The sequence below is a fragment of the Argiope bruennichi genome, chromosome 2 (genome assembly GCF_947563725.1).
Source record: "Argiope bruennichi chromosome 2, qqArgBrue1.1, whole genome shotgun sequence".
Classification (NCBI taxonomy): domain Eukaryota; kingdom Metazoa; phylum Arthropoda; class Arachnida; order Araneae; family Araneidae; genus Argiope; species Argiope bruennichi.
The window spans coordinates 24,492,396-24,519,431 of record NC_079152.1 but is presented as its reverse complement, the minus strand read 5'-3'; the positions used below and the strand labels follow the sequence as shown (position 1 = coordinate 24,519,431).

At 32.8% G+C, this 27,036-nt stretch overlaps 1 protein-coding gene across 2 annotated transcripts in view; it reads right to left on the bottom strand.

Moving 5' to 3' along the window:
• Positions 1 to 27,036, bottom strand: part of LOC129961674 (glutamate-gated chloride channel-like) — a 307,445-nt gene that overhangs the window by 73,082 nt on the left and 207,327 nt on the right. For both annotated transcript variants that reach the window (XM_056075205.1, XM_056075206.1), the window contains exon 2: positions 10,853 to 10,929. The gene's annotated coding sequence lies outside the window, so the exon portion shown is untranslated. The remainder of the gene's footprint in view (positions 1 to 10,852; positions 10,930 to 27,036) is intronic.

Here is a 27,036-nt window from a genome sequence, read left to right as displayed (position 1 = left end):
GATAACTGATTTGGGTTTGATGCAGAGGAAGCTGAAGTTCATATGATGATGTTACCAATGGGAAGATGGTTTCTATTATAGTCTGCTTCAGCACAAGTTTTGTACTAACGCTGCAGCTGAAATTTTGGAATTAAATTTCTTTGTTTAGCAGATAAAATTTCTTCTACATTGAATCAATTAAGGTCATGAAAAATGGTTCTAGTTAAAATGTAAAAACTTTATTTCTTGACCCAAAAGGAAATAATAGCTGTCATTTCACCAAGGAATGCTAGGAAATTTTCATTAAATCTATGAAAAGAAATTATAAGAGAAAAACTCGGTTCCTGAAAGTTGGTTGAGATTTGTGTTTCCGTTCAATTATTATTTTTTTCTCGAAATTATGTGCATTGTTTCTTGAATTCATTATTGTACGCTAACCAAATAATTAATATTAAAAATATTTTATTTAATCTTTAAAACTATGTAATATCATTTTTGCATAGTAATATCTTAATGAGTTATAGCGGGAAAACGGCAAAATTTCAATTCATTACTTTCTCGTACACGAAGTATAGAAAAAATATTGTCAAAATCGTCAACAAAAAGTCAGAAGTTTGAATTTTGACGAATCTCCATTTTTTAGACTTCCTCGAGTTCGTAAAACACATTATTAGAAAATATCTGTCTATGACGAAGATAATTTAAAAATGCTTTGATAGACAGATGAAATTTGTCTATCAGATTTGTCTATCTATTTGCCTATCTACTCTTTACAACAGATCTGTAGATATCTAACAAAATGTAAGCAAAATACGTTCAGAGGAAGTCTGCTTGTCCGGCTGTTCGAATGTAAGTTAATACGATAACTACGAAACGAAGAATTCTAGATAGACATAATTTTATGCACAGATTTCCCATCTATGATGTAGACACCTATCAAATTTTCAGTCAAATCCAACAAGCGTTTGACTGTCTGTTCGTCATTATTTTCAGAAGCATGTAAACGAAATAATACATCATCATCAATAATAAATCAATAGTAAATACATCAAATTCTGTATGTGATTTTTTGATTACAAGTCTAGTTTTATGTCAAATTTTTTGTTTCAGTAATTTGGGAAAAATGCATCGCAGACACTAATTCGATTTTTGGATACCATTAATCGCATGGAAAGTATTAATCGCCTAAACACTTACCAAGGATCTCACGATAAATTGATCAAAATTGCTAAATTCATACCGATGGTTAATATTTTGTACTTATTGTGGTGAATAGCTTATCTGAAGGGAGAGTCTGTGGTGAAAGCTTATAAGTCAGTTAACAGCTACGCTAGCCGAGCAATTGCTTTTGTATCGTGGTCATGTTACAGGGCTGCGAACCACAAGGTCCCAGATTCTATCCTCGCTCATCGCAAATCCACCACATTGGTGACCTCGGACGATGAACCTTCAACCTTCGTACTGCTGTTGTGGCGCCATCTACCCACAGCAAACCAAAGTCGTCAGACTCACTTGACGCAGCATCAGCAACCACGCACGCTCGCCATAACGCTTGACGCTACTCAAATGAGTTCAGGCGCATTAGAATCAACAGCTAATACATCACCACTCAACAGCCATGTTCGTCTCACCTCCGACTCACTGGAGGGAGAGTCTGTGGTGAATAGTTTATAAGTCAGTTAACAACTACGCCACCCGAGCAATTGCTTTTGTATCATGGTCATGTTACTGGAATGCGAACCACAAGGTCACAGGTTCTATCCTTGCTCATACCAATTCGGCACATTATTATACGCCGATATCATGTAAGACATTCTCTGGGATAACATCTTTAATTCGGAGTATACCGAAAAGCTTAAGAGAAACAACTTCCACTGGTTTTTAATGTATCAAAATTTCAATTGAAATTTAGAAAATTGCTCCGACGTGCACATTCCCACTTTTTAAGCATACTTTTGAGGGAATTCTCTAGGACTAACATGTTTGTAAAATCCCTACAGACAAACACATACATAAGCAGCCGCTTACGCAACCATGCGTAAATCTAGCAAGAGAGCTGATAGATTGTGGCGGATTGGTATGCGCGAGAATAGAACCTGGGAACTTATGGTTTGCAGCCCAGTAACATGACCATGATACAAAAGCAATTGCTCGGGTAGCGTAGCTGTTAACTGGCTTATATGCTTTCACCACAGACTCTCCCTCCAGTCAGTCGGAGGTGAGACGAACGATATGGCTGTTGAGTGGTGATGTATTTAACTGTCGAGTCTAATGCGCCTGTACCTATCTGAGCAGCGTCAAGCGTTATGGCGAGCGTGTGTGGGTGATTGGCTGCTTTTGCTGTGTCAAGTGAATCTGACGACTTTGGTTTGCTGTGGGTAGATGGCGCCATAACAGCTGTATGAAGGTTCATCGCCCGAGGTCACCATTGTGACGGATTGGAATGAGCGAGGATAGAACCTGGGACCTTATGGTTCGCAGCCCAGTAACATGACCATGATACAAAAGCAATTTCTCGGGTAGCGTAGCTGTTAACTAGCTTATAAGTTATTCACTACAAGATAAAGACTTTAATGGGGATTGGATATTGCTATTGGATAGCGAGTTTAATCTGCATTTTTTCTTAGGAAAATGTGAACTATACTGCCAATAATCACATGAATACTATATCAAAAGGAACTATGCGGGTTTCAATTGGTTTAGGTGGGGGATGGTTATACGAATTATTTTGAAAAAGAAAAGCTCAATTAGAAATTTATGCATGCAGCTGCTCAGCAATTGCAAGAGCACCCACCGGCGTCGATCAGCTCATATCATACTCAAAACAGAATCAGCATGAAAACAACAATGATGATGGGGTTTATTGCAACAAAGTTAAATAAAATCGCTACAAATAATGAGTTCCTATGTTGGAGATACAGCGCAACGCTGCAGATTCTAGAAGTTAGTTGGAAAATATTTCCTCACATCGCTTACAGCCCATTTCCTTTAATTTTCAATTTTTTTAATCTTTTCTTTTCTCGGAAAAGTTTCTATCATGATAATGCAAGCCACTTCTACCTAGTTATTATCACAGATGACATCGAGGCTCGAAATGGTATTATAAATATGAATCCACGTTATGACATGTCTCCCCTATGAATGGTAATTTTATTTTAGACAACTCACATCCTTTACTTCATTTGATAATAAAATGCTCCCTTCCAATGTAATTTAGGCTCTCTAATGTCCGTCCCTCTGTGAAAATATGCAAGGATTATTTTGGTGAGGGGGAGGAGATAGGGAAGGTCGCTTCTCTTTTTGAACTTTGATTAGATTGCGAGGTGAAATTAATGCTTCAGCGGAGAATCCTCTTATGGCGGCGAAGTCTGCATTATCGTCTGGCCTCTAGTTTCTTTTCTTTTTCTTTTTTTTATTTGCCTGTTTATGTCGGCTCTTAAGTTTAATCATTTGAGTCATAGTTTTATTTCTATAAATGTTTAGGTTTGTACAATTTATAAATTATATATGAATATAAGCTATAAATTTATTATAAGCTATAATAAAGAATAAGCTTATTTTATTTTAAAAATAATAAGAATCAACTTTCATTTTAAATTCATTGTATTAGAAATAACGAAGAGGTCTACCAATCATTATGAAACGCTGAGAATGCTTCAAGAATGGACCTCGGATAGCGGCCAGTGAGCAGGCCTCCTTGTAGTGGAGGGACATGCCAAATCTGCTGTACTGGCATGATGAAACGTTTTTTTCATTTGTATGCAAGTGAGTTTAGTCATTTTCGAGCTGTACTGCGACTTCGTATCTCTAGAGATACTGGTTCGAGCTGAAGGAACATCCAAGAATCAAAACGGTGAGCATAATCTTCGCGAAATTTTACCTGCTTTCTCCTATAGTTCCAGATAGGCCATCAACAGTTTTTATTTTTTTAGTTTACACTTTAAAGGATAGCACGCCGCAAAGAATTAACGCAACTAAACAAAAACTAACGATTTTATTCCAAATTTAATCCACATAGACAACAATCACGAACCTCAAACAGAATAAAATGCCATGCAATATTTGGGAATAACACTCGGTTAAATGTAAGATATCATCCTGATAGCTAATCCCAACATACCATTCAATTTATCAAAAGAAAGGAAAAAAAAAAAAGAAATATCGGAAACAAACCGCAAAAGATGAAAAGAAAATCTTAATATTCAAGCTTAAAAGCGCGTAAGAATATAAAAAAAAGCACTTTTTTTTTATAGTAACTTAGTAGCAAATAACTCTTTCAGATTATTTGCTCTTAACAACAACAAAAAGATTCATCCATCATCGCTCAAAATTTCTCACTCCCTATTCCGTTGAATGAAGAAAAATAGCACAAGCCCGCCCTTTCACTCACTTTAACCACAAATTTCGAAATATCTTCCGAGATCAATCATCCGTTTGCCATCTTTCCTCCCCCTGCCTTTTCCTGCAAATTCTCTCTTCGGATTTACAAGAGGGTTTCGAATCCTTGTTAAAAAAACAATAGATTTTCTTGCATAAAATTGCTTTGAAAAATGACGAGACTTCAAGATTTTTTCTCCCTTTATTCATAGTAATATACACATTTTTGCTTTCAAGGCGCCAATTTTCTTCATTTCTATAGAATTAGATAACAAATTTTGTATAGATAAGAAAGATTTTTTAAAAATTTTATTTCATAGATTTGTATAGTTTAAGTAAAATTTTAAAACGATGCTATTTTTTGTTTCCTAAAAGTCAGATCAAATTCCGTTTTTTCGTTAGGAGTGTAAATAAAAAGGAATTCTAAAATAAAATTAGAAACCATGACTTTAATGCTGTTCATATATTTATTTAAAATCAACATTAAAATTTATTTTTTAATCATCCAAATCATGAATAATTCAAAAATCAGATAGTTTAGTAATATTAACGTCCCGTTTTAAAGCAACACTAGAGCTATTTTGGGACGGACCTCATAATTTTGAACCGCGGTCAGATGACGAGGAAGACACCTGAGTTGCCAACCCTCTCTTCAAACTTCCATACCACATCAGCGGGATTTAGCGTACACCAGACCCACTTACACGACGGTTTTGTGGTTGAATCGGGTCTCGAATCTGAAACCCTCCTGTTCCGAAGCTGAGTCCTTACTAGCAGGCCACCGAACCCCTCAATAGTCAGAATCAAGCAAATTAGCAAAATTCAAATCATAGAAAATTAATAAAATTCAAATGGTGCTGCCGTCAATGGATAACAGAAACACAAAACAGGAGATCTATTTATTATTTTAAAATCACACTGCATAAATTTTAAAATGAGATAATTTTAAATTAAATCATCGTTATTAATAGCCTATATTTTAGTTTTCTATTTCTGAACAAATCCAGAGTCTCCGATGATGAATAAAGTCTTGTCAATTCTATCACTCAGTTTACATTTAACTGTATTCTTCGTTTCAGATTGAAATAGCAGGGAAAATGATGATCATTATAGACGCTATAGAGGCACAGCCCTCCTAAGAAATCATCTTTTTGAAGAAATGTACAGAGCCAGAAACTGAAGTAAAAGGACTGAACTTTTTAAATGCTGTATTTAGTCATATAGTATTCTTTTCAACTGTTCCTAAGTCTTAACATTATTTTCATATCAATTATGGGAAATTAAAAAAAAATGACCACATTCTGATATCCTACGTTATAAAGAAATACATGTCCTAAATTGTAAAAACATTCACATGAATAAATGTGTGATTTTATTTTTGTGAATAGACTTGCCTTTAAAGTTCGAAGTTTAAACAGCAACAAATGAAGAAAATCTAGCAAAGCTGTCTTTAACATTGCCATTAACCCTCGGGGGGGCACCTCGAAATGAGGATGAGATGCTTCCGGCATGGTGGTTGGATCTCGCCACCCTGGAGGGTACACAAATAGGTTTGGGATCTGACCCCTCCCATCGATCACGGGACGTTCTTCCTACGCGGAGGGTTGTACCGTGGCCGGTGATGGCTCTTAGGACTCAACCATAGTTCCCGCCAGTGTTGCTGTTGCGGCGGTCTGGTCAGTCAGTTTTATGGTTTAAATCCGTGTGCCTTCGTGGCGGGGTGGAGAGTCAGATGTCTGACTTAACATTGCCATTTCGCGTGTCTGCCTTTAATTTATAAGAGAAATCTATCTTGAAACTTTGATTTCAGTTCATTTTAAAATGATAAGGTTTATAGGATGACACACTATCTGTAAACTGCGTCATGAGATATAAATGATGCAAAAATCGTTGGAAACGCTTTATAGGATAGAGTTTTGCACAATTGACAAATAAGTATTTCTGGAAAAGAAAGAATTCGTTAGAAACGGCTTTTAATAAAATTCGATAAGAATTTTTATTTTATTTCTGACTAACTTTGTACCATATTACCGTACAAAATAATTTTCTCTTAAATTTAAATTTCAATGATTGATTTTGTGGATCACACAATAATATTTTCTCAATATTTTTAAAAATTCTTTTTTTTAAATCCATTCCAGTTTTCAATGGTTCGGTTACTTTATTTAGAGATTTATTAGACAAAAGCACCAAAATTTCGATTCATTACTTTCATGTATGCGAAGTATAGAGAAAGTATTATAATTGTCAAAAATATTAAATTATAAATTTTTAAGAATCTGTCTTTTTTTTAGATCTCCCTCAGTTCGAAAAACCCATTTTTGAAAAAATCCGTCTGCCTGTGACAAAGATAATTCAAAATTGTTATGAGCTAGACGAATGAAATTTGGTGCATGAACTTAGAACTAAATTTGTAGATTTTTATCACATTTTGAGCAAAATCTCTGTTTGTTCGACTGTTCAAATATAAGTTAGAGCGATTGCTCCAAAAGAGAGCTAGATAGATAAAATTCATTCCACAGATTTAACATCTTTAGAATAGAACTCAAGAAACTAATTCCATCTTTAGAATAAAATGCAAGAAACAAGAAACTAATTCGTATTTTGTATACTGTTTGTCAGGCTGGTCGAATATAAGTTAGAATGATTGCAACAAAAGAGAGCTAGACAGATAAAATTCACTTCACGGATTTAATGTCTTTAGTATAGAACGCGTTTAAAACGCTTTCAAATTTCGCATACTTTTAATCCATATAGGGATTAATCGCCAAAACATCTGTCCAAAGATCACACGATGCATTCAGTAAAGATCCTAAATTCACACCAAAGGTTAACATTTTGGTACTATAGTATGCCATAACCATGCAAATGGTATTGATCGAGGTACTAGAGAATACGAGATAATTCCGTACTAGAGAATGTGAGATAATTCCCTACTAGAGAATATGAGATAATTCCTTACTAGAGAATATGAGATAATTCCTTACTAGTGAATATGAGATAATTCCTTACTAGAGAATATGAGATAATTCCTTACTAGAGAATATGAGATAATTCCTTACTAGAGAATATGAGATAATTCCGTATTAGAGAATATGAGATAATTCCTTAGTATAGAATATGAGATAATTCCTTAGTATAGAATATGAGATAATTTCTTTTTAGAGAATTCTTTACTAGAAAATATGAGATAATTCCTCACTAGAGAATATGTGAGAATGATTTGGGAAGATCACTACTGTTGGTATTATTTTACAATGTTTAATTCTAAAAATAACAGCTTCTTTGTCGCAAAACATGGTATCAAGAACCGCACGAATTTTAAAAATTAAAATAATGAACATATCGGAAATTGCAAATGGTAAAAAAGAATAACTCTCCTTTTCCTAATAGTTTCATAATAGATCCATAGACTGTAGTAACTTCCTGGGCGAATCACTTATTTTTTCACCATCCTAGCAATCAGAATGAATTTTCTTCGAAGTGGGTATTTAAAGCTTTGTGGAATGGCTTATCCTTTTTGCCATAAACTGACCAACACCCTTTTGTATTTACGCCCTGTGGGCGTCATTTTGGATATTGATGGCCGCAAGAAACAATGGAACGTCTCAGAGAATTTCACTTCTGGAACAAAGCACGAAATAGCCACACCTATAATGCCGAGATAACAATTTTTGGCATCAAATTCTATGACTGACACAGAATTCGAGATAATATTTTCCGGATGATATGGCGAATAGAACCAATTAATCATTTAATTAAACCTGTATGGTGTTTACAATTAAAGCGTTCCAGTAGAGCAAGTACTATACATTTAAGCTTAAAGGCTTCTATAGTATCCATTACAAAATATGAAAAAGAAGTAAGTAAAAAATATTTCCAAAATAACTTATGGAAAAGTGTGTGCTAGTGTTTTTATTATGACCCTGATTCAGCAGTTATCGGATTATAAATAAATTAAAGTCATAATGCATATTACTAACTAATTATAAATTGGATAGACATGTAATAGACGATAAAAACAGTCATCAACAATCTAATGTCGGACTCATATATGTAAGGTAAATCTTTTAATATCAGATGGACAGTGGTCATTTTTCCATGTACTAATATATATGCTACTAAGACTCTTCACTCCACTTGCGAGTTTTTTTTATTTTTCATTAAAATACTTAATTACATTTTTTATTGCAAAACTACAACATGAGGTTATGACTGTTCCAACCATTTTAAACTTCTCTTTCAATTTGATAACACTCTTTGTTTTTGCCATTCAGGTTTTTTTTGTAAAGCCAATTTCAGTTTAATTAAAATTTATGTTTTAAGTAATATTTAAAAAGGAATTAATCAAAAATGCAAGCATCATGAAATTTCAATTAAAAAATTATTTCTGAATCGAACTAAGAAAAATTTAAAAAGATTAAATGTATTTTGAGAGCATTAATGCTGCTACTACTAAAACACAGATGAACTTAACCTAAATAGTAAGAACAATAAGTTAATATAAACAAAAAGGATTAAAAAAAATGAAAAGAATTGATGAATATGGTCTGAAGACTTTCTCAAGTGTCACCCTCAAGCAGGGATTCAAACAAGAGATTTTTTCTGTGAGAGGTCAGACTTTCGTCCATATATATATATATATATATATATATATATATATATATATATATATATATATATATATATATATATATATATATATATATATATATATATATATATATATATATATATATATATATATATATATATATATATATATATATATATATATATATATATATATAAATTCGGGTCACTATGGGTCAATATTGTTGGATGAAAGTCAGACCCCTCACAGAAAAAAATCCTTTGTTTGAATCCCTGCCTGAGGGTGACCCTTGAGAAAATCTTCAGGCCGGATTCCTTATTTCTTTTCCTTTTATAAAATCCTTTTTTGTTTATATTAACTTACTGTTTTTACCAATTTAAAAAGGAATGTACTTTTTTTTTACTTTTGTGCTTGATTGAGCCTTTTAATTCCTATTTGGTGTTCCTCTTTGTATAGAGCTACCCAACCTCGTATTCAGTTCAATAAATAAATGAATTTTGAGATAAAGTAAGCATTATTTTAACACAGAAAATAGCAATCATCACAGTTTCAATTTTACGAATCGAAACGAATTGTCTTTATTTCTGAATAGGTTTTATACATTTTAAAATTACCAAATTTACTTCTATTCGTTTCCTTACTACAATTTTTGCACATCATTCAAAGCTAATGTGATTGTTAGAATTTATTCGTTTATTATGTTTTGCTTTAAAAAGATCCAAGCTTTAAATAAATAAAATGTTCATATTAGTAATTTATGATTGTAATAGGTGCACAAAATTCATTGGGTTTGGACAAAAATGAATAGAATAACATATATATTGTACACACACACACACACACACACACACACACACACACACACACACACACACACACACACACACACACACACACACACACACACACACACACACACACACACACACAATTGAAATAATTTAATGTAAATGTAATAGTCATCAACCCGGAGACGAGCAAAAATGTGTCAATTTTACGAAATTTTTCTTCACCAGATATGATGAAAATAGGTGATGGCCACTACGAATATTATGGACGGATAAGGCAGGTTTTTTTATCAATTGGGAAAGCAAACTGGCTGCCCTTTAGGGTGGCACCCACGCAAGCCATTACAGAAATTAAAATGGTTGTGCTTTGTAGCATCGTAAGCACATTTATCCAGAGAACAATGCTTCTACGAATACTTCCATAGATGTAAAAAAAATGATCCATCAAAAATGTTAGTATGCAAAAATGTTGCATAATTGCAGCAGCAAAAAGTTACTAATGACATTGTATGGATGGTACTAATTTACCCGCCATCACATGTGTTCGACGAATATTGTAACAACACTTTGATGATAGAGTCATCTCCCGTAACTATGTGGGCTCGTGGCCTCTTCAGTCCCTCGACACTTTAAAATGAATTTCTGGTTTGGTGATTAGGTGAAATCTGAAGTATACACATCAAATCCATGAGACTGATCAGAATTGAAAGATGCCACACAATGAGTGGTTATACAGACTCTTCCTCTGATTTTACATTTGTCATTGTTGTCAACAATCTACTGCAAGCAATGAGTTATCTTCTGCGAAGGTGGGCATTTTAAAAGTCTGCCCACTTTTATCATCCCCTCCCCCAAATCCATCTTTTTTTCTTGTCTAAACACTGGACTTTTACAACGCTCTTTTTTTGCAAAGATTTTAAGCCGCCTATTATCGTCATACGTGCAGCATTCCGAAGGCCTTCATGCTTTTTAAATGCGCTAGTCAATTTGAGCAGAAAAAGTAAGTGAGTTGCCATAAAAATATTTTTTTATCACTACAACCATAATTATGAAAGTTATATAGATTTAATCATAGTATTATATATATATACATATGCTTGATAATCAGACTCACCTGGTTAATGGCCAATCAACCGACGTTGATTTCTGCTGCGATGGCTGTCGTCCTTGTAATCATTGTTCCCTTCTTACCTGAAACACAACAACACGAATATTTTAGCATCATCGACCAAAAATGCTGCAAAGAGCAAGAAATATGAATTGAATTATGAAAAGAGTATTTCTTTGAGCGCGACGAAATTTCAGCTGAACTTTAAGACAGAACAATTATAATTCAACATTTCTTTAAATTAACTGCGAAAGCCCTGCTAAAGTGGAACAACCTTGGAAACCTTACTTGTTTTATTCATTCTTTAATAGAGCATTTGAAATATCATTTAAAGAGAATGAATGCATTAAAATATTTACAAAATAAATACATATTAATAAATATATAAAATATGTATACAATAATAAAATACTTATTAAATAAATATATAAAATAATATATTTGAAAGTAGTTCCTTATTCAGAAATCAATATTATTCTAGGAATAAGAATAGTTTTCTTCTTGAGTGTGCCAAACTCTCTTTGATTAATAGTATAATATTATATTTATAATCGCCAAAAATGGCTCCCCAAAATTTCTCGTCTGTTTTCTAATAAAGACATTATGCCTAAAATGTCTTGTATAGCAATGGCTTACAATAGTTACGAAATATTAACTTTCTGAGCTAAATTAGCATTTTTACTTAATTTATCGTGATATTCTTGGAGAAGATTTGAGCGATTCATTCCTGGCATACGGTTAATAGTATACGAAAATCAAATTTGTGTTTTAGATATGTTTTCCCCAAACGGTTGAATCCAAAACTTGATGCAGAATCACAATAACTATAATTATAGTCATAAAATCACTTATCAAATTTGATATATTTAAGTCCCTACGTTTTCGAGTTATCGCGCTTACATGCTTTTGAAAGCACAGACTGACAGACAGTCAACCCCTGGTTGGCTTTATCTCAAAATTTGGTAAATACGGAAAGTAAATACTACTACATATACAAGAAAGAAAAATATAAAATATTGCTAAGTGTGGAATTAAATCGCAACAAATTTCACGTTTTCAAAATAATTTTGATAGTCTTGGAACATTTCTTCTCCTCTGTACAAGGGTTAAATCAAAAACTGGATTCGTTTTAAAACTCCTTTTTATATATTTTATCTGATGTTGTATTTAAATTATTTGAATAAGGAAACCAAGTAAAATAAATTTCTTCTTGTATCAATATTTTGTTCAGACTGCAAAATGATTGACAATTTTCACAAAATTGCAAGGTCAACAAATAAAAATTTAAAATTTTTTAAAGCTAAAGCTATTCCCCCCCTCCATCCCCCCCAACGTCGCTTTCCATGTAAACGGCGTTGGGGGGGGGGAATGGAGTGTATTGATTCTTGAGTAATTTCAAATTTTATTCAGATCAAGCGAATGTATAAATATATATAGAGAACTTTTGCAAATTTGTCTGAAAATTAAGTAGTTACATCGGCTGCTTGACTGAAAACTGTTTCTGACAGTCGTGATTTTAATTGATTTGATTAGAATATGAATGCATAGAATTTATAATAAAATCAGGGTGTCTCAAAAGTTTCTCATCGTGCTATGAATGGCCTTATCTGGCTCTGCTTGTGCAAACATGACGGTTTATCTATTAGCCATCTATGTCACCGGTTTCAGTCATACCAGAGCTCTTTTACAGTATGTTTCGTTTGCAACACCGCAAAAAAGATCTTTTGTCCATTTGGGGGGATTGGAAAGTCGTTATTTTCTACGAGATTTTTCCTCAAGGTGAAATAATAAATTCTACGAAATACTGTCATCAATTGGATCAATTAAAAGCTGTTAATTTAAAAAAAACCCGGCCAGAATTAATGAACGGACGAGGCGCTGTTTTTCATCACGACATCGCGAGAACACATATTGCATTAGTCGTAAGAGAGAAGCTCTTAAAGTTTGATTGGGATGTTTCACCGCATCCTGCATACTCTCCAGATCTCGTTCCATCTGATTATTACTTCTTTGTCCTTAAATAATTCTCTTCACGATAAGCACTTGAAATCCATCAGCGAAATAAAAGCTCGCCTCGAGCGATTATTTCCTGTCCAAAACATAACAGTTTTGGAAAGAAGGCACATTGAGGCTTCCTGAGAAATGGAAGAAGGTAATAGTACAAAAGGGTTCTTATATAACAAAATAAATAATATCTTAAACACTAAATATTGTGTATTCATTTCATATTAGAAATAAGAAAGAAACTTATGGGATACCCTAATAGTAATTTCCATTTTTTTATTTAACCCATTTACGCCTATCTACCCAAAAAGACGGCCAAAGAAGTACTAGAAATTTAAGAACCCACTGGAACGTGAGAGCCTACTGGAAGATTTAATATATTACAAATTATAGAAGAATTTGAAAAACATGAAGTGCAAATTAAAACAAAGCACAGGAAACAAAATAAGAAAACCAGGGCATACCAGAGTAGCCAACATCCAGAAATGTAATTTGGTCACAAATTTTTCTTGAAATTTCTCAACTGTCCTTAATGCTGAATAATCACATTTTCTTTACTAAAATATTCATAAATCATTTATTTTTAATATTAACTAATTGCTTTTGCTGATCAATTGGCTTCGAAAACTTTTGATTGCATAAATTTTCAACTATATTTTTTTGTACATAACTTAATGGATTCTTCAGCAAAATATTTTAAAATTTCGAATTTCAATAGTCACGTAACTCAATTGTGTATACATGAAAGCAATGGTAGAAAAGAGTTTTTATACCTTCTAATGTTTCTCCTGGTTACAGGAAAAAGAAAATACTATGCCTGGCATCTTGTGCTGTGGAGATTTTAGTAATGCTTCTATTCCAAATCTCTAGAGGTTTAGTTTAATTATATTAACGCCCTGTTTTAAAGCAACACTAGGGCTGGTTCAGATGCGACCTCGTAATTTTGAGCTGCGGTCATATGGCGGGGACGACGCCTGGGCTGTCACTCCCTCTCCCCAGGCTTCTACACCGCATTAGCGGAGGGACTTTTGACCCCAACGGCTTTAGAGTGTGCCAAGCTCACTTACGCGACGTTTCTTCGGTGGAATCGGGTCTCGAACCTGAAGCCCTCTGGTTTTGAAACCGAGACTTTATCCTAAAACCACCAAGGCCTCCTAAGCTTCTAGAAGAAAATCTCATTAAATGTTTTCTCAAAAATCATTACTTGCCTGGTTTTCTTGAAAAGTCGCTTTCTAATATGTCGTTATCACGTGGTATGTTATATTTTACCGGACACTAATTGCATTTGATATTAATATATTCACTTTTTATTAAATTATTTTGTATCATTTATAACATGAAATTTTTTTTATTATCTGTAGTATTACTATTTTTAGAGTTATTTAGTGATTCAACGATACTTAAATCATATTTAAATGCTTCATTGCGAAAACCACTAACACTTTTTCATGTTTAATTTTTTAAAACTTAGTTAAAAATTTTTAAACTTTGAAAACAAACAGAAAATGGGCATGTAAATTATCAGCCTCAGGAGTTCTGCGACATACACTTATCCAAATAACATGGTATAATATAACGCAAATAAAACCGGACCAAAAATTTACCAGAAAAGAATCTGTTTTCTGGTTTCTACTCGTTATCCCTTTTTCAGTTCACCCTCCACATAGGATTCGCCAACTTTTAAATTCCGATTCGTTTTGGATTCGTGCTTTGGGGAAATCCAAAAGCGAACTGAAGAGGTGGAAAAGGGAGGAGGAGGAAAGAAAAAGAACATTTTAACTAGAAACAAATTGCCCATTCATCTTAATAAAACGGAACGTGCTTCCAATGGAGAGCTTCTACCGATCTGAAGGCGGACTTTTTTTTCTTGGGGGAAAAAAAAAGAAGGTAGGAGTGGAAAGAAATGAATGATTTTCTAATGATTGACCCAAATTCCATTCAAAACTTTTCGAAAATCGCTCAACTTTGTGGACTCAAGCTCAAGACTGAAGGGGTGGGTTCGCCATTTGTGCCCACGAGGATAGGAAAATGAAAGTTAAAATATTCGGGGGGAAGGGGAAATAATTCACCATGCAACTTCTGAACCCTTTCATATATTAGTCCAATACTCCGTGGTCCATTACTCCGCGGACCGCTGTAGCCTGGTGGTAAGGTCTCGGCTTCAGAACAGGAGGACTTCAGGTTTGAGACCTGATTCCACTGAAGACCCGTCGTGTAAGCAGATCTAGTGCAAGTTAAATATGTCGGGGCCAAACGTCCTCTCGCTGGTGTGGTGTAGGCAGACATGCACCAGACCCGCTTACATGATGGTTCTTCAGTAGAATCGGGTTTCGAATCTGAAACCCTCTGGTTCTGGTGCCGAGACCTTACCACCAGGCCACAGCGGCCCCTACAAATATGTCATAAATGCTAGTTTGAGAAGCTCATAAAATACCACCAGCAGTGTTCAACATCGATATTAAGATGTAAAATAGCTGAAAAAAATATTATAATAATGCGTTCTGATGGAGTCAAGTACAACGATATCAAAGTGCTATTAAAGGCGTAAATGCCGGTTCATCTGTTTTTCTAATTTTTGTCTACTGTAATTTTATTTTTTTAATCTTCGTGTAAACTGTATAGATATAAAATAGAATCCTTCTTTCGTCTTATTTCAAAATGAAAGAAAATCATGGAATTAGACCTCTATTTATTTTATACTAATAATAAAGAAGAACATGCGTGTGTGTTTGCACTCTACAAGCCAGACAGCTTCACATAAAGCTATGGAAATGCATTACATAACTGAAGAATAAACTCCGCTCAGTATGAATACCGTATGTTTAGTTTAGTTTAGTTATAACTTAAGCCCCTTTTTAAATCAACACTAGGATTTTGGGGTAGAATCTCGTAATTTTGAACCGCGGTCAGATGGCGGGGACGACACCTGTTTTGGAACCCCCTCTCCAAACTTCCAAGTCACACCAGCGGGAGGACTATTGGTCCCTAAGGATTTAACGCGCGCCAGAACGGCGCCACACGACAGTTCTTCAGTGGAATCGGGTTTCGAATCTGAAACCCTCTGGTTCTGGTGCCGAGACTTTACCACCAGGCCACCGAGGTCCCTACAAATATGTCATAAATGCTAACTTGAGAACCTCATAAAATACCACCAGCAGTGTTCAACAGCAATATGAAGATGCAGAATAGCTGAAAAAAGTATTACATTAAAGCGTTCTGATGGAGTAAAGTACAATGATATCAAAGTGCAATTAAAAAGCGTAAATGCCGATTCATCGGTTTTTCTAAATTTTGCCTATTGTAATTTTACTTTTTTACGCTTTATGTAAACTGCACATATATAAAATAAAATTCTCCGTTAGTTTTATTTAAAAATGAAAGAAAATCACATAATTAAACCTCTATTTATTTTATACTAATAATAAAGAGGAACGTGTGTGTGCGTGTTGAAACTTTACAGACTAGGTAGTTCCACCTAAAGCTATGGAAATGAATTACAAAATTGAAGAATAAACTCTGCACATCGCGAATACCGTATGAGAATTAATTCTATTAATTTTTAAAGATTTTCTCATTAACATATATGCCTAAACATTTCTTCTTTCTTGATTTTCTTTTAAGTCAAGTTCCCCTCCCTCCCGGAGAATAATAAGGTTCAGTATTAGTAAAGATACCGCTTTGTTCATAGACCATAGTGTGGGAAAAAAATACCATTTCAATTTCAATTGCCAGTTTTATTTTGCACTCATAATTTTTACAATCGAACTTTTTGTTTCGTCAGTTTTTCGAAACATTTAGGAAAACTGTACAGTTTTACAGATAAGCTTGCCTTCAATCTATTCAGTTGGACGAATTTATTTAAGCTAGCTTATTACTAATCTTTAAAATAGAGAAATATTTCTCGGAACTAATTACCGTGATTTTTCATTCATTTATTTGTTCAATCACAATATGTTTTAAAAAAATCGTCCCCCCCCCTTTTCTTCTTTTATACAAAAAAAAAGTATTTTCAAATGTAAAAATTCAAATTTAACCTTTATAAAGTAAGATGCCGAGATAACTTGAAATGAACGACCGTCCACTCACTCTAATATTCTTTTCGTTCTTTTTTCTCACTTGAAATTAACTTACAAATTCTATTCAATTCCGATTGTGGGCAAAAGACATAAATGTCGGACATCCCTCCCTTACTTCACTTCCTTTCCTATTCATACCACTGTCACGTCCTTCCCTGGATTATATACTCAATCCCCCCTCCCTCGCTTTATTTCTTGGCGGCGCTTGGAGTGAAGGAGGCTCAAGTATCTTCAGAATGTGCTCTCCGAAAGGATGCTCCATCCTCCCATGCATAATGCAGCATTCTCTTTTTGGGTATCGTCTTCTTAATAAGCAGACGATCTTTTTCTAATCCCCTTCCACCCCGGGTGTCTACGAGGAGATAATTTGGTTGAGATAATGACAGTGCAATGTGTCAACGAGCTGGCATTATAGAAATCGAATCACCTAGACAAAAATACACACAATAAATATTGATGTTTGGGGCTGATGTGATTTTGTGGATAAGAATGTATTTTTTCAAAATCGTATCTTGGATTTAAATTTAAATAAAATGAAATCTTACATCTCTTGTATTTTTTTTTATCAAAAACCATCTCTATTACTTTGATGATACACTGCTTTTGGGTTGAGGTTCTTAGTTTAATGAAGTCTTTTAAATATCTTCTGATTGATTAATCGGGAGCAAAATTTAATATAGTTTAGGTGAGATTTCATCCGTTTAGCCTTTTTTCTTTTTGAGTTACAATGTTTCTAGGAAATATAATTCCAGAATGGTTTTCTTGGATTCAAGGATGCCTATAATGTGAAAAATATGGCAACATTTCAAGGTTTAATAATTCTTATATGATAATTTGGCGACATTTCAAGGTTTAATAATTCTTATATGATAATTTGGCAACATTTCAAGGTTGAAAATTTTAACGATTGTAATATTTTATTTTTGAATAATTCTTATATGATAAATAGAAATCAAGCAAAATCATTATACATATGTTTGATGCACAAATGTTGTAATTTTCATTACACTGAAATTCAATTTGGGATGAATATCCCAATTTTGATCTATGGTGGAATTTAATGACGGCACTTGTTCCAGAGGAAGAAGTTTAGTCGCTACCAGAAACCAGACCCGGCAGTTATTCTAAGATGTTCCGAACAAGGTTCAAATAAGATTTTTATTCAATCCAGAAACAAAAGCTGGAATTCTAAGTCTCCATTTCATTATATAAAAGAACTAAGGATTGTTATCAATAATATGTCAGATATCATTGCACAGACAAACTAGATAACATTTAAATAGGAAATCTCATGCATATTAGCAGAGCGCTTAAGAAATAAATATATGTGTATATTATTTGCAATACATTTTAGATGAAAATGTTTAGTAATTATAAAAGATTTGCCTCTTTGCTGTGGGATCTTCCCTATTCATAATATTCGATAACACTTAAATCAAAACTGAACACTAGAACTGAAACAAATAGTGATCCATTAACAGAAACAAATTTAATTCAAATAATGAAAAAACTAAGCGTAAAGAATATTAACAATAAATCATCATAAATACAAAGTTATAAATCTTGTAGACCTCAGCTCATTGACCTTTGCTGCAATCCTATATAAAAATGTAATAAAGTGTGAGTTTTTAATTTTTATATGTGTTTAGGATTATTCTTACACCAATTTACTTAAATTGGCCAATTTAAACATTTTTTAAAAAGCATCATCTGTATTGCTCAGCCCCAAAAAAATTGTTGGGATTTGTTCATTCGATAATGACGCATACTCTAGGATATGTTTTTAACTCCATCCAACGTTACGGCATTTCGTTGTATTATTCGCACAGTAATGGTTTGCCGAATGTAAATTTACATTGTTTATAAACTGCACGCATGATAAAATTGTATGTTCTGCGAAGTTTATTTTCTATGAAAGAAACGTGCGAGGTATGGTATCGATTAAAAAAAAATATGGATAATTTACGCAAACATCAATATCGCTGAAATCCAAAAGAGAAAACGAAGCAAATATTATTTGAAAGGGCTTCTTTTATCACTCTTAAGTAATTACATGATATAATAATAACTTTTTAAATTGAATTTTGCTTGAGACAATCGCTGATGCAACTTTCTAAAAGTTTCGACGTTTTTCATGCTTTTTATAAAGTTTCATCTGTTTTTTCATTTGCGCCAATGTTGAATGCAAATGCAAAGAATTTCTGAGCATTTTTTGATAATTTATTTAATTTTTACCAATCTAAGAGTGCTTTATCTTCTTAATATTACTGCTGTTTCTGTCAGATAGCATTAAGGAAACATTCATTCCCTTCCTAAGCATGAAAATCCTTCTCCGGCAGTTGTATCAAAGACAATTTGAGTAGAGTTTTGGAAAATGTGCAACGTTATTCAAAACACGAAGAAAAGATTAAGAAACGTACGTGCAAAACTGTCTTTTGTAAATCTGCGCAAGCAGGATTTCTTTCATTCGATCTTTTGTTTGTCTTCTTTAATATCAATGCCGCTATTTGCCTCTGTGTTATTTTTGTCCGATGTTTTATCATTGAAATGGTTCTGATTATGTGTTGCGCAACCCATCACAAATTGGCATCAATTGGCCCGAAATAGGCTTGTCTGTGAGGTTTTCGGATTTCATAATTTTGATGCTATTCGAAGATAATGTTGGAAAATTAATATTATGTGTTGCGCAACCCATCACAAATTGGCATCAACTGGCCCGAAATAGGTTTGTCTGTGAGGTTTTCGGATTTCATAATTTTGATGCTATTCGAAGATAATGCTGGAAAATCTAGTTCGATTGAAACGAATTTTATGCAATCTCGAAATTTGAAAAATATCTGTTCCATTAAATTAGTTTAGCTACCGAGTTATTTCTTTTTTTATTTCTGCAATCTTAAAACAGATATAATCCTTGAAAATGCTACAAATGATACAGCATGTATACAAAAATATTTATTTCATATTTCCACTGTCAGTAACGAGACTTGTATGTAATATTTTCCTTTAATATTAATGGCTGCCAACATAGAACCATGCAAATAGGATGCGTTTTATTGAAGACTGTAGATTCGAATCTGTCTGCTGGAAATAATTTCCCGTTAACTGATCAAAGCCAAAATTTAGTAAAAATCTACAATTTTGAGATTTAGCCAATTTTGACCATTTAATATGCTTTGTCTATGAATTATTGTGCTCATATTCATTCTAAAAAGCGGGCTAGAACGTTCTTTCAAAAAAAAAAAAAATGGGGGGAAGGCCAAAAGCATCGAAATTTCGAGGTGGATGCTAAAGAAGATCCTCTATGTATATCTCGCACATGAGAAAATAAAAATTTTGAGGAATTTGTACAATCACAATATCGAGATCAATATAAGGACGCTTAAAAAATTGATATAAAAATGAGAAATTACGAAGAGAATTAATGTATACAAGCAATTAATCAAAGAAAAACTCGTACATTTGGATCGACATTAATCGTTCCATTACTGCATAAATCTCAGACATTGTTTCTAAAAAAGAAAATATTTCAATAATATTTTTTCAATAAGGCGCAATCAATTATTCAAAAGTTCTTGTTATTTTTAAATAATCGTAAATATTATAGATAAATTTTTAAAAGCATTTTCAAAACTCCGTCAGTTTTAAAGTCAAACTCATGTATCGAATAGTCTTGCAAAGACTGAAGGAAATCAAAACAAATTCCGCATTAAAAATGCGAGGTCATGTTGAAACAAGGGTTGGTCATTCCGAAAGTAAGTTCGTAGTTTGAAGTTTTTATCATGAGACTTCAACGTGGATAAACAACTTTAAGTAAACGAAAGCTGATTGTTCATTATTTTAAGTTATGCAAATCAATTCGGAAATCGTGTAAATGCTCGATAGAACTCGATCCATCGTTCAGAGCGCTATTAAAAGATATAAACGTGGCCAAGGTTTGCAGAACATATCCTGGGAGAGCAAATGAAAATTTTTTAATTCTCACGAAAGATTAATCGAAAGGTTAAACAAAATCCACTATTCAGCTGATGATAAGGTGTGTGACAAAAGTGGCATTACACCGGTAAAAAGCTCATAATTAAAATTTTAAAAAATGAAATAGCTATCAAAAGACTAGCTATTTAAAAAAAACTTTCATATGCTTGTGTACTAGAAGCTAAAAACAGTCAAAGAAAAAAAAAACCTGAAAAGAAAAACGAGTAGGCATAAAAAGAAATAGTGGGGAGGTCTAAATGGCTCAAGCAGAAGAGTCTACATAATATTCCACAGCAACGATATCATTGAAATATAATTAGTAAATAATAAAATTTACCGAAGATAGGCAATTTAAATTTAGAAAACAGAAAAAAAAAACAGAAAAAAAATAAAAGCAAAGTGAAAAATATAAATAAACAAATGAAAAAAAATAAGTAAATAAATGAAAAAAATAAACAAACAGAAAAATAAATAATATAAGTCCAAGGTAAGGTCCATGGTAAGGTAATATAAGTCTAAGGTAGGGTCCATGATCAGGAACAAAAGGCTAGATAGAGTTCTTTTTTGCATTTTTTTTCTTGTACTCACTAGATACTGTCCACTCTTAACAGTGCTTGACAAAGTGGGATATATTATTATTCAATTTGGGAAATCCTGTTTATGATATAGGAAATCCAAGATAGCTTTTTCTCTTGAAGTCAATTGATTATTTATTGTAAATCTTCAAAATTAATTCTCGGAATAAAGATATTTTAAAATTAAAGTGCTTACTCAGAAACCAAACGAATCATTTTAGAAAAAAAAAAACATTTTTCTCAGTTTTGTTGCAATAAATAATTAAATCGAATTAAAGGATTGCATTTTGTAAAAGAGGACAAGAAGGAATACATTTCATTTTTATTTATTTATTTTTATTTAATTTTCACCGATAAGTCAAAATTCAATTTGCTTTTACGGAATAGAAAGGTAAAAGTGTGTCGAAACTAATTAAGGAACTAAATCAAAAGAACAAAAACTGAATATCATGCAGAAAGTAGCGTGATGGTAGGGAATGGAATTTCGGCAACAGAAGATGTTGGCTGATCAGTATTTATAGAATCTACAATGGATCAGTATAATATCAATATATTAAAAGGCTATTTAAAATAGTGCACAACAATGGTGTACCAACCACTTCAGTTTTATCACAATAAAGATTCGAAACATATTGCACTCAATACCCGTTTACGGTTACTGTACAATTGCCTTAAAGTCATTAAAAACCCTCCGCAATCACCAGACTTGAATGCCATAGAAAATTTATGGCATCAATTAGACGTTACAAAATGAAAATATCATATTTCCAATAAAAATAATTTTAAGATGGTGTTATCGGAAGAATAAAACAAAATCAATCAGAAAAGCTTATTTTTAACTCTTATTCAATCCATGCCAATAAGTTTGGAACATATAATTAGAAATAAAGGATATCCCACAAAATATTAAAATTAAACTATCATGTTTCTATATTTTATGAAACCAAGAATTCACTAATTATAAAAATGCGTGATGTGTTGTCTAAATACTATGTAAACCTAAAAATTATTTTTGTAAGTAAATATTAAATATTTTACCTATTACCTAATTAAAAAAATATTCAAATTGTATTTTCATTACATTTAATATCTGAAATTGAAAAAGAACACACACACACACACACACACACACACACTGCTATCCAGTTTTATTTTGACTCACTGAAAATGATAAGTTCTCTAGAACAATCAAAATATAGTAATGCAGTTTAGTTTAATTTAATTTAATTCATTTATATTAACGTCCTGCTTTAAAGCAGTACCAGAGCTATTTTCAAATTATAATGAGAAAATATCTTATTGCTTGAAAAATTGATTTATAGAATTAATAATATATTTGAAGGCAAATTTTAGTTAAGCTTTCGATAATTTTTAGGTAGTCAGAACTCTAAATACACCATCCATTAGATTTAAATTGAGCTCGTATATTTAATTACTTATTTTTTATATAAAAAAACATTAAGCATTTGATTCCCATCATGAAATAACCCATGCTTTGCATCTATTAAATGCTAAAAATGGATTTTTATTTGTGTATATTTTGGCTTTTTAACGGCATAATAATATTTTCTATTTCCATTTTTAATAAGATTTGCTGGCAGATGCGATTCAAACATTTAAAGATTGCAAAATGTAATTAATTTAACACTGGCCAGCAAGTTTATTTTAATGCGATAACTTTTTTATGGTTACCAAAGTTTTATATTTAATGAAAATCGATTATTCCAAAAAAAAGCTCGAAAACCTTTAATAGCTATCATACACGCCGAACAAAAGAGTGAGCATTTGATGTGGAATAAATTGAGTTTTCAGTGACAAAGACAAGGCACATGAGGATCCATCGATCTGTTGTGTTTACTTAGTGTCAAATAAAAGTTTCGAAAACACCGCAAATTTGAAAACTGTCAGGCAGAAAATGAAATGGAAATATTAGCAGAATCTCGGCACTAGCAGATTTATTTATCAAAACATTTGAGATATATTTTATAGTTACGAGCTGCGTCGCTCGATTTATGCAACATTCATTCCATTATCAAAATTAAAACCCATTTTCGATGGAAAAATAATAAATTTTTAAAACTATTTTTTTTAAAGCTTGTTCTTTTATATTCCCCAAAACGTTTTTATTTTATGTCTAAAATAATTAAAAATGAAACTAAAGATATTTTAATAAAATTTAAAAACTGAAAATGGGATTGTAAACATTACTATGAATAAGATTTTTTTTTCATTATTATTAGTTAGGTTATTTAAAAATTGTCTTTTCATTTCTGTTACCATAGACTAAATATTATTTTGGAATATTTTCGACATAAATTTCTTTGTTTTTGATGGCAATATTGTAAACTCTATAACACTCAAGAATCTTTTTTTTTCTACTAATAATGGAATTTCTCATAATAAAAGCCTGGTAAGCATTTAAGTAGAATTTGTGTCACCTTTTAATTGATAAAAGTATCTTCGGACTAGTTAATGTACAATTTCAAATTAAAAATCTGGAGAAATATCTAAATCTGTTGATTACTTAAGAGATACGATACATACTATTAGAGTGGTAAAAATGACAAAGAAAAGAAAATTTGCAAATTGGAAATTAAAAAAACTGAATTGCTGCATAAAAAGCTAACTCCTTCGTTTCCTTGCAAATTTTAATTGTAAGTTTTGAAGGAAGATAAACATTTCACAAAACTTTAAGATTTTAAACTGAAATTCATGCAATTTCCAAGATTTTTCAGTTTTATTAAACTTATGCTAAAATTCCTAACCAATCCAACAATGAATATAATACCAAGAGGAGATACTATTCTATTTGCTTGTGTTTGATGGAGAATGTATGAAAATGGCGGAATTTGAGAAAAGTATTCTAAGTCCTTCCAAATAGAATAGAATAGTATCTTCCGAGAGGAGATGCTATTCTATTTGCTTGTGTTTGATGGAGAATGTATGAAAATGGCGAAATTTGAGAAAAGTATTCTAAGTCCTTCCAAATAGAATAGAATAGTATCTTCCGAGAGGAGATGCTATTCTATTTGCTTGTGTTTGATGGAGAATGTATGAAAATGGCGAAATTTGAGAAAAGTATTCTGAGTCCTTCCAAATAGAATAGAATAGTATCTTCCGAGAGGAGATACTATTCTATTTGCTTGTGTTTGATGGAGAATGTTTGAAAATGGCGAAATTTGAGAAAAGTATTCTAAGTTTTTGGAATATTTAAAAAAATTAAATTTTAAAATATATAATGCATAAACGTTGGAGTTTTTACAATTTTTAATTAATTAAAGTTGCAAATGAAATGTTAAAAAAAAATCGCCCCAAGATGCACATTCTCAACTGCCTAAGTATAGTTGTTCCGAATTTTGTAGCTGTAAGTCTAGACGCCTGTACTGTAGAGCACTAACACATTCACTTGAATATTAGTAGAGATAGAGATTAAAACGGTACGTTTCGAATGCCGGTGTTACACATTGAGTCGAAACATGACTTTCCGAATAATGACTATATTTTTTTTGGAGGGGGGGGATGTTCTACCTCATTTCTACCGGAAATTTCAATGGATCCTCAAGTATCAAACTAAACAAAGAAAGGAAGAATAAATTAATTAAAATGACATGCAATTGCAAAAATATTTAATAATTTTTAATGCAAGAGTAATTTTTTGTAACCATTTATTTCTTAAAAATATTGAAAAGTGCATTTGGCTGTTTGGTCAATTTTAATATTTTTATAATGAGACGTCATTCAATGACATGATTTGTTTAGCATTTTATTTTTTGGTTTAATTATTATTTATTTTCAGATGAGTTTAGTGCCGGCGTCCTGGCATAGGGGTAGCACGCCTTCCCCGTGACCTGGGCGTCCTGGGTTCGAGTCCCGATTCGGGCATGGTTGTTCTTCATCTGTTCTATCTGTGAGATGTGTGAATGTTCCCCCGTGTAAAAAGGGGTTGTGTAAGCGAATGTGATGCGTGAGTAGCTAAGACGTACTCTTGGCCCTATTTGGCGCTACTAAAACAAAAGACGCTCCCTTGGTTTAAAATGGCCGACTTTTTCAGCGAGCTTGTCCATGGCAAGTGCCATTATAAACAACAACAACAACAGATGAGTTTAGTTACATTAACGTTCCAATTTGATACTTGATTCGATCTGTTTTAAAATTTAAGTCAGTAGTTGTAGTGTAATCAAATAATGATGATATTCGTGCCGTTGATCGTTCCTTAAACTTTCAACATGCAGAAAAACATTGGATTTGAATTTTTTAAAATCCTTTAATCATCGTGTCTGCGCTTCATACAGACATAGAATTATCACTTCTCAAAATTATAAAATGGAATTAAATCTTTCAAAGATTCTGCATTTCGATATAAAAATTACATATTATTTTCAAACACTACCACTATTTTTTGATTTCTTATTTGAATTCATAAGACATTGAATTCCTCTAACGGAACCTCTTATTTAGTTAAGTTTAGTTATGTTAACGTCCCGTTTAAAAGCAACACTAGGGCTATTTTGAGACGAACTTTGTAATTTTGAACCGTGGTCAGATGACGAGGACGGCAAATGAGTTGGGATTCCCTCTTTAAACTTCCACACCACACCAGCGAGTGAACGTTTGACACCGACGGATTTCACATGCACCAGTCCCGCTTACACGACGGTACTTCAGTGGAATCGGGTCTCGAACCTGATACCCTCCAGCTCCGAAGTCGAGACCTTACCACCAGGCCACCGCGGCCGGCCCTACTTGTTATTTAATTAGCAATAAGAAGAAGCAAAATACTTCTGGAGTGAGGTTATAAACTTCTTAGTTATAATTAAACACGATAGCTATTATAGAATGGGTCGTAATTTTGTACCAATATCATGACGATGAAAAAAATTGCAGTCTGCATTAATGCTTCAAATTTGCATGTCATAACGGTTGCTCCCAGTAGTAGGACATTTCACCATTATTATGCACCAAGTTCTCATACTTTGTAACTGTTCACTGGAATTGGGTTTCGAATATTGAACTGAAGCTGAAACCATACAAATTGGCAATGACCACTCTCCAATTCATGCCAGAGGTAAAGTTCCTGAATCTCTCGCAAATGTCTTGACCTTTGCTCTTGAAACCAAGACCTTCAGATCATCAGAAAATTCCCGAAAATGAAATCAGAAACGCCTTTCCTTTGCTCATAACTTGGGATGAAATTGCAAGCTTAAAGTAATGAAAAATTCAGTAAGTGATCTCAGCAATGCGACCCAGTCAAACTGATGAACTGCAACCCAGAAGCCTTTTTTACGACTCTTTTCCACCCGCTGCTTCTTGTCCACGCATCGTAAAACAGTATCGTAAAAGACGAGCAGTCTCAAGCTGTGATGTTCATTTCAACACATCGTAAATTTGCAATTGAGGGGCGAGAATCCACTTACCAAAGACGAAGTGCGAATTCTCTTCCAAAGACAGATCACGTCTGTTGGTTCTTTAGTTATTCTTTCTTGGACAACAACATTTCGTATAAAACCGAGTCAGCAATAAACCTTTTATGAGATTGTTTGAGCTCTCAAAATCGAATTTCGGT